Below are 12,268 nucleotides of genomic sequence, written 5' to 3'. Positions count from 1 at the left end.
GTCCGGAGAAGTAAGATTCCTGTCATCCTACCGTCAAGAGCATTGTTTGCTGAAAAATCTGGACTCTTCAGCTACTCTGCTTTGTCTGGACACCGACCAGAAAAATTACCAGGTCATACCTGATCATTATCATGAATACATTGATGTTTTTAGTAAAAAGGGGGCAGACTCTCTTCCACCTCATCGTCCCTACGATTGCCCCATCGAGCTGCTACCAGGATCCGAAATTCCTTTCGGACGCATTTTTCCCTTATCTGAAAAGGAACAAGAAGCACTCAAGACATATATAGATGAAAACCTGGCCAAGGGATTCATTCGCCACTCCACCTCCCCAGCTGGTGCCGGAATATTCTTTGTTGCTAAGAAGGACAAGTCCCTCCGGCCTTGCATAGACTATCGAGAACTGAACAAGATCACGGTCAAGAATCGGTATCCCCTACCTTTGATACCTGAACTATTTCAGAAATTAAGGACTGCCGTTATTTTTACAAAACTTGATCTAAGAGGGGCCTATAATCTGATCCGCATCCGGACGAATGGAAAACAGCTTTCCGGACCTGATTTGGGCATTATGAATATCTTGTTATGCCCTTCAGTCTCTGCAACGCCCCTGCGACCTTCCAACACCTGATTAATGATGTCCTCAGAGACTTCCTAGATGTATTCGTGATCGCCTATCTGGACGATATCTTGATCTTTTCAGAATCTCTGGACCTACATCGAGAACATGTTCGCCGGGTGCTGGGTCGTCTCCGCTTACACAGACTTTAGGCAAAAGCAGAAAAATGCGAGTTTGAACAACAGAGCATTCAATTCCTGGAGTTGATAATCTCTTCAACGGGCATCAAAATGGACCCACAGAAGGTTTCCGCTGTTCTTGACTGGCCGGTACCCCTGGATAAGAAGGGGGTTCAATGGTATATTGGGTTTGCAAACTTTTACAGGAAGTTTATCAAGGGGTTCTCAGCCATAATTGCACCCATCACGCAGCTGACCGAACAGAATACCCGTTTTTCCTGGAATCAATTAGCCCAAGATGCCTTCGAGAAACTCAAGAGCCTATTCACCTCTGCACCTATCCTCAGCCATCCTGAACCATCTTTACCATTCATTCTAGAAGTAGACGCTTCTGAGATTGCGGTTGGTGCAATACTGTCACAACGCAGAGGCAGTAAAGACGTAATGCATCCTGTAGGGTTCTTCTCCCGAAAACTTTCTCCTGCTGAGAAGAACTATGATGTTGGTGATCGGGAGCTTCTCGCTATTAAGACAGCACTAGAGGAGTGGAGGTACCTGCTGGAGGGGGCTATGCATCCAGTATTAATCTACACGGACCATAAAAATCTGGAGTACCTGCGATCTGCTAAACGACTTAAGCCTCGACAAGCCCGCTGGGCTCTGTTTTTCTCACGGTTTTCCTTCCACATTACTTATCGGCCAGGCTCAAGAAATATTAAGCCAGATGCGTTGTCACGAATGCATGACAACCCAAAGGACTTATCCACTCCTGACACCATCTTACCTGCAAACAATTTCCTGCTCCTACAAACAGACCTTCTCTCTCAGATTAAGGAAGCATCCTCTGAATCAGCCAGACCTACAGGAATTACCTTGACTAACAGAGATGGTTTGTTCTGGAAAGGAAGCCAAATTTTTGTCCCTGAGGAATTTCGGGTAAAGGTCTTGACACTTCTTCACGATCACCCATTGGCAGGTCACTTTGGGGTTCGCAAAACCCTGGAATTGGTGCAGCGTACATTCTGGTGGCCCAATCTGAAAGACTTTTGCAAGAAATATGTCAGTTCCTGCCCTATCTGCAACCAGAATAAGACATCCAGGAATCGAGCTTGGGGCTTGCTAAAACCTTTACCTGTACCCGATAGACCCTGGAAGATGATTTCTATGGACTTTATTGTAGAGCTTCCTTGTTCTGAAGGGTGTTCTGCCATCTTTGTGGTAGTGGACCGTTTAACCAAGATTTTCTTCCATTAAAAGGAACTCCATTAGCTATTGAAACAGCTCATATATTCATCAAGGAAATCATTAGACTTCATGGAATCCCTGTGAACATAATCTCTGATAGAGGGGTTCAATTCACCTCACGCTTTTGGAGAGCCCTGTGTGAAGCTTAAAAAATCGAACTGGCCTTGTCCTCGGCTTATCACCCCCAGACTAATGGACAGACGGAGAGGACCAATCAGACCCTTGAGCAGTACATCAGATGCTTTACATCCTTCTCACAGGATGATTGGGTATCCCTGCTGCCTTTGGCAGAATTTGCCTACAACAATGGTAAACATTCTGCCACCGGTCAATCCCCCTTTTTCGCCAATTATGGCTTCCATCTAACCTTTTTACCCGATTTCCTTCCAGAGTCTGCAGTTCCGGCAGTACAGAGCACAGTGGATTTCCTCAGTCAAAACAACCAGATGTTACAGGAGGCGGTGTCCAAGGCTCAGGCAGACGGCAAGAGAATCTTCGACCAAAAAAGAAGAGGGGAGTTGAAGCTACAACTTGGTGACCAGGTATGGCTTTCTAAAAATAATATCAAATTAGAATGTCCTTCTAAGAAGTTGGCACCTAGGTTTATGGGACCCTTTCCGGTTAAGAGAAAAATCAATGAAGTTTCTTATGAATTTACCTTACCTGACTCTCTCAGAATTCATCCGGTGTTCCATGTGTCCTTACTTAAACCTGCTGTACCCGATCCCTTCCCTAGTAGAGGAACTAGACCTCCTGAACCTGTTTTGATTGATGGTAACGAGGAATTTGAGGTTGAGGCTATCCTCGATTGCAGAAGAAGACAGGGGCAAACCCAGTTCCTAATTAAGTGGAAAGGCTATGGCCCAGAAAGCAACTCTTGGGAACCAGATAGTAATGTGCATGCTAGGCGTTTAGTTCACGCCTATTTTTCTACCCATCCTGAGAAGAAAAAGCTTGTGGGCTGTCTCCAGGCGCCAGCGCGGCGCTCGGGCGCGCGCGGGTGCGCGGCGCTTGTGTGCACGCGCGTTCGCGCGTACGCGCGCGCATTCGCGTTAGCGCCGTTTTGGCGCCAAAGAGCACTTAAAGGTTCCCCTGTGCCACTGGCACATTGCTGCTTCATCTCAGCTCTGTGATTCCTGCAACCTGCACCTGATTGTTTGTTCCTGATTTGACCCGGCTAGTCTGACCATCCGTCCTGCTCCAACCCGGCCTGCCTGACTATTCTACTGCTCCAGCCTGATACTGTTGCCGACTGCTGCTTGCCTACCGACTCTGCCTCTGCCTGCCATTATTGCCTGCCTCACCTACCTGCTGACCTGGACTGTCTGACCTTGCTTGTGCCTGCTGTTGTCTTGCTGTTGCACCATCAGCTTCAGCTCCAGTGATCTCTGCATCTCAGTGTTCCAGCCTGCTGCTTCCAGTCTCCATCTGATCTGCAGTACAGCCATCCCTGAGGGATCTCTACCCTTCTTCAGCATCAGAGACTCCACTCCACAGGCACTCCTACCCCTCTGCGCTCAGGAGACCACTGTTCCCATTCCTCCTGAACCAGCGCTGTATGAGAGGCCTTCTCCTACAAGTCAGGCTCTACTACCAGGTACCTAACACCATCACTCCGGAGCAAAGGCTAGTCGCCACTTTTCGGTACTTGACGACTGGGAGAAGTCTACAGGACCTCAAATTCTCGACAGGCATCTCCCCCTAGGCTCTGGGGATCATTATTCCAGAGACCTGTTCTGCTATTATTCAGGTCTTGCAGAAGGAGTATATTAAGGTAAGATTTCTCCTTTAACATCACATTCTATGTATTTAATGTTGCTAATGTATTGTATTTCTTTCACCATTCCCTAATTACCATGATTGTAATATGCTGTGAATGTCCCCTTTATCCTCATGCATGCTGTAATCTTTTATAATGCTCCTTTTTTGTCCTTCATGCATATTTGCCTTCACTAACCTCCCCAGCACTCTATCCTGGGCCCTTATACACCTAGCCTAGTTACTTAACGATGTACTTTGTCAGCTCCATTGTGGTGCTTTACCCCAAACACCCCCTAAAATGTGTATAAATGTTAATGTTGTCCTTAAATTCAGGCAGAGTGCCATAGGCTTTTTTTGGGGGGACCAAACTCATCTCGAACCCTCCCCCCTAACATTTTTACAATGGGTCATCAGAGGGAGCGAGGAATCTGATAAGTAGGCCTTATATTTTTGTCTTTAAATACTCCTTCAAGTAAATGTTATATGGATGTTGGGCAAGAATGTTTGTGTCTAATCTGCTTGCAATGTTATGTACAAAAGTACTATTTTTTTTTTTTCTGTTTTGACTCCACAGTTTCCTTCAACGCCACAGGAATGGCAGACTCTGGCATCCCATTTTGCCGACCATTGGGACTTTCCCAACTGTGGAGGGGCTATAGATGGGAAGCACGTCCACATCGTGCCACCACCCCATTTGGGGTCTTACTATTATAATTATAAGGGGTTTAATAGTATAGTGTTGATGGCGGTGGTGTCGGTACAATATGAGTTCCTCTATGTGGACGTGGGGAAGAATGGCTGGATGTCAACGTCTCCAGACTGGTGGCCTGGCATTGCCACCTGATGCAGACAACGTTGAAGGACTCTGGTTCGTCTTTATTGCTGATAAGCTTTCAGTCTGGGCGAGCACCTGATAAGGCCATTCACCCAGAGGACCCTCACCCCAGAGAGGAGGGTTTTTAACTACCGGCTGGCCAGAACCATAAGAGTCGTTGAGAATACCTTCGGGATAATGGCCAGCCGGTTCCACCTGTTTATGACAGCAATACACATGGCGGACTACAAAATCAACCACATCATCTTATCCTGCTGCATATTGCACAATTTTTTAAGGAAAAATGCCCACAATTATATTGCCTCAGTTGGGCCTGAGACTGGACTTCCTGCAAATCCCCTGATGGGCCTGGATACTGGCCGTCCTGGCTTGGCACCCCAAAGCGCCCATGAAGTTCGGCAGAAATATGTAAATTATTTTACGGGAAGGGGAGCCATTACTATGCTAGACAATGTGTAAATATTTTTCTATTAAAAAAAAAATATCTGATAAAATCTTGAATTTTCTTTATTGCTTGTGTTTCTTTTTGGCTGTCTCCTGGGTTCTCCTAGTGTACTTGTAGTGCCAAGTGGATTTTCCTTTAGTAAATAAGGCCCATTGTCACTGTAAACACCAAAATTACTTCAAAAATGGTATTGAGCATTGAAAGAAGAAGCCACACATTGTTGATTATCAAACTTTTTACTCTCTTCACATTCACATGTGTGTTATAAAATTTTGCTGTAAATTTTTTTTTTTTTTTCGTACGTTTTTTACAATTTTTTTGTTATAAACAGGCATGTTTCTAAATATAACATACCCAACTCTGAAACTTACAAAGTTAAACGTAGAAAAACTGAAGGCAATATCAGACATTATAGTGTCAAAAATGTCTTGATATTGCCTTCATCAGATGGGGTGATGTCACCACATTTTGAAGATGCACACAATTTGGGAGTCAAAATGGGTATTTACCTCCTGATACCATGCCTAATGTCAACATGTGCTATCTCCCATCATGGGGTATCAATGGACTAGAATTACGAGGAAGGGGTTGCACCCACAAAATGCATACATTGATATCCCCTGATGGCAGATAGCACATGTTGACACACTATGTACATCTTCAAAATTTGGCTTTTAAAATGTCAAAAAAAAGTTTTTGTTTAGTACCAAAAATGGTAAAATGGTGGCATTTTGAAGAAATTAAGATTCTCCCCAACACATCAATCATGTTTCTTCATTTGTTGTTCCATAACATTGAGTTTCTTCCTCATTATGTCAAGTTCACCATTCCACACCATGATGTCTTGTATTAGCCTTTGTGCACTGTCACTTGTGAAATGTTCAGCTTGCTCTTCAACAACCAGCACATCACCTAAAAATTAGAGTAAAAACATGTATTACAAATATGCAGGCATACATATATTACCTGAAGCTGGGGTGTCAGACACTCCCCTGTTGTGGTGACAAACTCACCGACTTCCACCACCCCTCCTTCCTCCAGATCCTCAGGGTGTGTTCTTGTTCTGAGTTCCCCTTGTTTCTGAGGTGGGGGGTTCCTGGTGTCCTCTGAGTGTTGTCCTCCGAGTCTTTTCTCCCCTATGAGAATGAAACAAAAGGTATACTTAGCACACAGATATTTGAGTCCCGAAATAGAAATACGAAACATTGCTGGGAAGTGGGGTACAATTTTCTGTTTTGGGCAGAGTTCCAAGCTGAAGACATGATTTTTTACCTTACCAAAGCTGGAATGCTTACCTTTTTGTGACAATTTTCACATATGGAGACACCCCAAGTATCCACTGGAGCACCTGTGTGGGACACCTTAAAAAAAGTTTGTTCTTGTGTCCCACACTAGTGCTCCTGAGTCCAGATGTGTAAACAGCTGCTGAGTGTCCTCTCCTTACATTACACTGAATCAAGCTTGCATTTCATTCTAGTTAACAAACACATCTAGACAGCAATGTACAAAACTTATTTTTAGACAAATAGGCATGACTAAATGTATTTAACCTGTATCTGCCCAAAACATCGTATTTAATGAGCGAACAATGTTTCCAACGACCGATTACTGTGCCCACGAACATGAAAGTCGCCATTTTAAACTACACAACAGCTAAGAAAATCACATGGCGCAGCATGCAAGTAATAATAATAATAGGAACACAGCACAAGTACTTACTCTTTAAAAGCACTCTCTTGATTCTTCTATACTGATCCTGCTCCCTCAGTTTCAGGTCTGACCAGCATTTCCTCCGTTGCTCCTTGGATCGTAGTACCCGAAAGTGCAGACTCTTCACAACTTTAGTCATGATCTTGGCCTTTCTCACATTTGGGTTTAGGTATGGTCCATGCTTCCCATCATATTCGTTCCTCCTCAAGATGTCCACCATCTCCACCATCTCTACAAAGGCCATATTTGAGGCCTTAATTCTTTTCCTCCGGGATCGGGTCGTTTTGGGCTCCGGGCTTTCCTCCTCCTCATTACTATAATTACCACACACCTGCTATTTCTCCGCCATGTCGCTCCTACTGTGCGCCTAAAGAGAAGGGGCAGGGAATAGACTAGAAAGAACGTCAGGGGCGGGCGACGCGGGTGGAGTTTCATGCATGCGCAGTGTATATCAAGCTATCACGCATGTTTCGTACATACGTTCTGTGTGCGGGGGAAGGAGGAATGTAAGTTGCGAGCGTCCTAAACTAAGGTAATATTTGAACTTGGCCCATCAGTGGCCTATACTGCTTCAAGATTGAGGCCTATATTGGGATAAGATTATGAGAGTTTTAGGCTGACATTAGTGTTTTTGTCTTGTGTATTGTCTTACAGCAAATATGAATCACTTTAAGGACCCAGAATTCATGGCCAGTTTCATAGACAGGTACAGGGAGATGAGGAATTTGTGGCAGGTGAAACACAGCTTATATTATAATAAACAAGCTAGGAGATCAACGCTGGAGAAACTTCTGGAATTTGTGAAGACTCGGGTCCCCAAAGCAACCATCCCGTTCTTGGAAAAGAAAATTGGGATCTTGAGGAACATGTATAAGAAGGAGCATAATAAGATCCAAAAATCACTCAGACCCGGAGCAGCAGCAGCGCAAGTGTATGTACCCAGGCTGGGGTACTTCAACAAACTGTTGTTTCTGGATGACCAGACTGAAACCAGGGAATCACTTTCTACCCTTCCCTGCAGCCTTCCCTCCACCCTTCCCTCAACCTCAGCAGAGGCTGAGGAGGAACAACGTGGGCATTACATCCTGGAAAAAGTGGATGCACCCAGCTGGAGTCAGGTATATTATTTTTATACATATTTATTGTCCTAATATTAATGATGTTAACTAGATGTTATAATTGATAACAAATTAATAATTTAAAACAAAGAGATTTACATATAGATTACAATAGACAGTAGTGGCCAAAAATGTTTGTGACAAGAATGAAAAATGCTGGGGTCAGAATGATAGTCTTTTCTATTTATTAACATTCAATTTGCAAGTCATGAGCTAAAAATTGTGTGTGATTGATGAACCAAAAACTAAAAATATGTCCTTTTTTATTATTAAGTCATGAGCTAAAAATTGTGTGTGATTGATGAACCAAAAACTAAAAATATGTCCTTTTTTATACACAGGATGAGCTCAGCCAGGGGGAGGGTCTGGGAAGTGTCATCCAGGAGGAGGCCGTGCCCAGTGTCAGCCAAGAGGAGGCCGTGCCCAGTGTCGACCAGGAGGTGGGCGGCCCAGTGTCAGCCAGGAGATGGGCGGGCCCAGTAGGAGCCTCACCCAATCCCAGGTGCCTCCCCTCTGCCTTACAACAAAAAGGCCCAGGCGCTGAAGAGGCCTATGGCTGCTATATAGCCACTTGATTGATGAAATTGTAGGAGGGCCAATGCCTCCTCTGTGAGGGAATTTTTGGTGAGGCCCTTCAAAAGGGGTTGAGGGGGCAGCTGACTGAAAACAGCCACGTATAGGAGCTCGCCCATCCTCCTCCTCCTCCTTCTCCTGCCACAAGTCTACCACCAGAGCCACAGTCTCCAAGGAAGGCTGCAGGGAAGGCCGCAGGGAAGGGTGCAGGGAAGGGTGGAGGGAAGGCTGCAGTGAAGTGAAGAAAGTGATGGCCTGGGTTCAGTCTGGTCTGACAGAAGACGCAGGCTGGTGTAGTACCACAGCCTGGGGACATATATGTCATCTGCTGCTGGTCCTGATCTCTGGGAGTCCTGGACCAGATTGGGCTCTAAATTATATGGAATTCTCAAGATAACAATTTTTTTTTCCACAGACTTGATGTGTGCCCTGGGGGCCAAAAGGCTTTGCAAATTCCAAAGTTACTCCAGCGTTGCCTTCCTCTTTATTTTGTTACCCACAATAAGTTGATATTTTATTTTCTGAAAATACTTGCCTATGTGTTTTACTTAAAATAGGACAGTTTGTTGTTTGTGAGTACATTTCAAAAAGACAATGTCAAATTAACAAGGGACACCAACCAGCCTCCTTGAGGTTAAAAAATACAAGATAATAATGTTATTGTGGTAACTTGACACACAAAAAAAAGAAAATTATGGAGATCACTAGAAAATAATTTTGCAATAATCAAAAAAAAGAGATCTTGATGAAATAAAAATTAATTAAAAAAAGATGATTATAAAAAATAATTCTAAACATTATTATGGAGATCTGGCTTTAGAAATAATAAAAGATTATTCACAAGATCACGAGAAATAATATAGAAATAAGTTTGTGAGAACTCTGTGTGAATATCAGCAGCAAAACAAATTCATTATTCTACCATTATAAAGCACAAAAGAATGCGCTGCATTAAAAGATCACAGAATTTGCAGCGTGAGGAATATGCTATCTCCATTACGAACGCTAGTTTTACCATATCGAGCCTTTCAGTCTCGTACTTGCGTCAGAGCATGCATCATTTTTGGTACGTCGGAACAGCATACAGATGAGCGGGTTTCCCGATAGTATTTAGTTCCATCGGAAAAATTTAGAACATGTTCTCTAAGTCCGTCTGAATTTTCGACTGAAAAAGTCCGATGGGGCATACACATGGTCGGAATATACGAATATATGAAAAGCTCCCATTGGACTTTTTCTGACGGACATTACGCTTGTGTGTATGTGGCATTAGTGGCCTGTGAGTGTCTGCCTCTCCTTTTTGGCCTTTCTGACATGATGAGGATTTTTTTGGGGGGGATTTTTATAACTTTTTATTATAGAGTGTGGGATGGAAATATTACATAGTTGGCAAGGTTGAAATAAGTCCAACCAATTCAACCTATGATATGTGTGTGTGTGATTTTGCATTTATGTCAATAGTACATTGTATAGCCCTCTATAATCCCTTCATATGTAAAAAGAATGCAGTGCTAAAAATAAAAAAAAATAAACAAAAGTGCATTCGTGCGAATGCAAACAAATATACTAATATGCAGACAATCAATTAAATATAATTATATATATATATATATATATATATATATATATATATAAACAATAGGGATGAGCTCGACGTTCATGTGGAACGTAAGTTCGACACGAACATCGGGTGTTTGCCGTTCACCCAACAGTGAACAATATGGGGCGTTCACGGGAAATTCGAGCGCTGTAGAATGCCCCATAATGCACCTGACCTGCATGCTTTGGCCATCCACAGAGTGCTCTGAAGAGAGAGCCATAATTGGCCAAAGGCAGGGTGCCATTGTCAGCGACAATGCATGCATCAGTGACACTGTCCCTCTAGTCCCTCTGCTGGAGCAGACGCTTCGTGGAATCATGGACAGGACACTTGAGGCAGAACAGCGGGAGGAAGAGGAGGACTTCCTTTCCTCTCAAGGCCCCCTTTATCCAGATAGCATTCCTGTGGGGCCGCCAAACACACAGGAAGAAGAGGAGGAGAATTGTGTCAGCATAGATGTCGAGGATGACATGCAGCAGTCTTCAAGGGATGGTTTTCAGTCTCCAGAAACCCAAGGAGTTGTAGATAGCTGGGAGGAGGTAGTTACGGATAATGTGATCCTTAGTGACTCCCCGAGAACTCAGAATTGAATACTTCTGCAAACTTACATTGCATGGCCTCCCTGAATCTTCAAAGCCTGCAAAAGGACCCTAGGATTTGTGGTATTAAGGAGAGGGATCATTACTTGCTGGCAACCCTTCTTATTCCATGTTACAAGGGTAAGGTTGCAGAACTCATCCTGCCTTTGCAGAGGGAGCACAGGATAAAACATCTTCAGGAGGCCTTGAAGAAAAGTGTGTGTAATGCATTTCCAGACCTTGGGAGGTTACCATTTTCTGGTGCTGACAACGTGTTTCTGAGGCTTCATTTGGTCAGAGTAAGAGCAGTGGAGAAGGTGGCCGGCTGACCAGTGCCTTTAAACAATTTTTCAATCCTCAGCGCCAAGGTCTGATAGGTTCCAGAAACCATCGCCAGCATCTGCATTGTATGGTTCAGGAATATCTAGGGGCAAGAGCAGACTTGGAGATCTTTCCAACAGAGCATCCACTGAGTTACTGGGTCTTGAGGTTGGACCACTGGCCAGTACTTACTCAATATGCAATTGAGCTACTGGCCTGTCCTGCATCCAGTGTGCTTTCTGAATGCACATTCAGTGCTGCTGGAGGGTTTGTAACAGATCAAAGAGTGCGCCTGTCCACAGACTCCATTGATAGGCTCCCATTTATAAAAATGAATCAGTCCTGGATCAGCAGCTATTGAGCACCTGATGCTGATGTAACTGATTGAATTTGCTCTGGATCTGGGATCCCTTGAAGGCTGCCTATGCTGCCTATCCTATTCCTCCTCAATCACGATGATGCTAGCTTCCAACAATATTTTTGGTTTAGGGCACCACCACCACCCAAGGCCCAATTTTTCTGCCCCTGTTTAACAGGGGCATGTAATTACAATTTTTAAAATAATATTTAACAGCAGGGACCATTCCTGCGCCCAACAAGAGTAACTGTGAGGGGTTACCGTGTTCTGGCACCACCAACACCTAAGGACTAAGGATGAGCCGAACATGCCCCGGTTCAGTTCGCAGCAGAACATGCGAACAGGCAAAAAATGTGTTCAAACACACGAACACCGTTAACGTCTATGGGACACAAACATGAATAATCAAAAGTGCTCATTTTAAAGGCTTATATCCAAGTTATTGTCATAAAAAGTGTTTGGGGACCTGCGTCCTGCTCCAGGGGACATGTATCAATGCAAAAAAAAGTTTTAAAAATGGCATTTTTTTCAGGAGCAGTGGTTTAATAATGCTTAAAGTGAAACAATAAAAGTGAAATATTCCTTGAAATTTTGTACCTGGGGGAAGTCTATAGTATGCCTGTAAAGTGGCACATTTTTCCTGTGTTTAGAACAGTCCCTGCACAAAATGACATTTCTAAAGGAAAAAAAGTCATTTAAAAGTACTCGCAACTATAATGAAGATTCTGATAAGCCCCCCTCCCGCAGACCCCCACAACCACCGTGCAAGGGTTGTGGGGATGAGGCCCTTGTACTCATCAACATGGGGACAAGGTGCTTTGGGAAATATTGAGAAAAAAGGGGGGGCCCGAATGGAACTTTAAATGAGGCAGTAGACAGATTGGGGTAAGGTAAAAAATCATGTGTTCAAGTTTATTGTATAGAAAAACCCTGGTATATAACACATGTGAGGGGTTACGTGTGCATGCGGACAGAACATAGCCTAC

Source organism: Aquarana catesbeiana, linkage group LG04, assembly GCF_042186555.1.
Source record: "Aquarana catesbeiana isolate 2022-GZ linkage group LG04, ASM4218655v1, whole genome shotgun sequence".
NCBI classification, from domain to species: domain Eukaryota; kingdom Metazoa; phylum Chordata; class Amphibia; order Anura; family Ranidae; genus Aquarana; species Aquarana catesbeiana.
Note: the sequence above shows the minus strand (reverse complement) of the source record.